The following is a 2,356-nucleotide window of genomic DNA, read 5'->3' on the forward strand; positions in this document are numbered from 1 at the left end:
TCCACCCGTTGTCTTTTCTTTTTCTTGTTCTTCGTCCCAGAAGTTAACAATGTTAACATAATCTTTGTCACAGTAATTTATAGTAGTCCGTGCACTGCATTGAGGCATGCACGAAGAGAAACTATCAGCTTTTGAGACAGAATAAATGTGCACAATATATTTTACAATGTATAATTGTAATATGCTTTATATCATACAACGCAATAAAGCCAGCGGCTTGTTGCGGTCTTTTCAGTTACTTTACACTGTGTGTGTGTGTGTGTGTGTGTGTTTGTGTGTGTGTGTGTGTGTGTGAGATGCGCAACGAGTGAACGGCGGGGACGAGGAGGGGGGGGGGGGGGGGGGGGGGGGCGGCCGGTGTTTTCGGCACATGTGGAGGAGGAGGACCATGTATACGTCACGGGAGAAGGGGAAAAAAACCCCAAAAAAAGTGTACACGTGATGCAGAAATCTGCCGCGGAGGAGCTGTTGAGAGTGGTCGAGGATACACTTGATGTGCACTCGCTCAATGCGGAAGTGGAGAGCCTCCTCGCCTCCTCCACTCGACTCCACTCGCCTCCTCCAAGAAGCACATGAACAATTGGACCGCGAGTACTTCCGGTTGGAAGTCGGAGTGACCGAGTGGGAGTGAGTGAGTGGCCGAGATTTTCGGTATTGGAATTTGGCTTATGGCCTGCTCTATTGGCTCTGTTGAAACCCTAGTGCGCCTGCTCATAACTCTATGGCCTGCTCTATTGGCTCCGATATTGGTACTTCCGGCAGACTTACGGGTGCTTTAAGCGCCACTGAGAAACTTTCATTGAAATGAATAGCTGGGGGCGGGGCAGTCCGCCCTCTAGATACACTATAAATCTATGGGTCACCTGGGTCAACAGGGGCTCCCCAGTCAAATTAGTAGCAGTTTAATATGATTATAATTCAACTATAATATATAATTTGAATTTAGTACAAAACAAAACATTAACCACTATGAATCAATTTCTCATGAAAAATTATGACATTTAGATCATTTATTTTCATTTAAACCAACATATCTTTTCATATCAGTGTGGTGAGGTTTTTTAATTTACTTTTTCCAATTGTCTGTACTTTTACTTCTGCTCCACTAAATCTCAGAGGGAAATATTGTACTTTTACGTCGCTACAATGATTTGAAAACCTAAGTTACTAGATACTTTGTAGATTTTGATTATTTTTACAAAACATACATTAACCACTGCCTTATTGAGTCTGCATAATGAGTACTTTCTACTTTTGGTACTTTAAGTACATTTTGATACAAATACATAACTTTTGCACTTTTAGTCAAGTAACATTTGTAATTCCGGACTTTTACCTAACACATGTAACAGAGTATATTACCTACATTGCAGTATTGATACTTTTACTTAAGTAAAACATTTGAGTATTTTTTTTCCCCCACCACTGCACTAAGCTACACCACATGGCGTAGTTCAGGGACCTCCAACCACCATCTTATGAAAAACTAGAAAAAGTGCTCCTCGGAGCACAGGTCTCCGCCAGGTCAGGTATGTTATTGTGGCCTCCTGGTGGCGCTATAATAGGTAATAATAATAATAGATAGATAATAATAATAATAATAATAATAATAATAATAATAATCTTTCAACAGTATCCATTATAGCTCTGTAGCTGTAAAAAGTTGCAAATAACAGCCATAGTAACCGTAATAGGAGTCACATCAACAAGACTACAGTAAGCCTACTATTATGATGTTGACTTGTAAGATGATGTTGAACTGTCTTAGAGAGTAGACCAATGGTTCTGAAAGTGGGGTACTTGAGGAGGTCCCCATCAAAATCAGTTTAACCACTTTAACCCGGTACATTGGCTATTTGAAAATAGCAGATGCGCTTACGCTTCTTAGGGTTGATCACCGCAGGGGAGGGCAGATAGACGGGATACTTTCTCGGACGGCCACGGCCACGCTTCTGAGGTTCGACCACCATGTGCTGTACCGTCAGACTGGAGACATCTGAGAGAGAGAGAGAGAGAGAGAGAGACAGAGAGAAACTTTTTTGAGAGAGGGTGTTTCGGGAAAAGTTGTGCTTATTTTCCCTTACCTCAACATTCCTAAATCGCATGACAAGCGATGCCAAAGCGATACATAAGTGCACACTTTGAACCAGAAGGCTACAGAAACATCGGGCGTTTTTAGACATACACAGATCACCATGTAGGGAATTAAGCTTATAGTCATTTATCTCTACAAAGTTTCCAATGTAACTGATTCACGTAGCGTACAAGGTTTGAATGTAAACACTGTGCCAGGGGGACGATAGGGAATGCACATTGCGCCAGGCAGAAGATAAGGCCCTTAGTCTTGTTAGACCAA

This window comes from Gymnoscopelus microlampas (genome assembly GCF_963454915.1).
Source record: "Gymnoscopelus microlampas genome assembly, chromosome: 17".
In the NCBI taxonomy this organism is placed as follows: domain Eukaryota; kingdom Metazoa; phylum Chordata; class Actinopteri; order Myctophiformes; family Myctophidae; genus Gymnoscopelus; species Gymnoscopelus microlampas.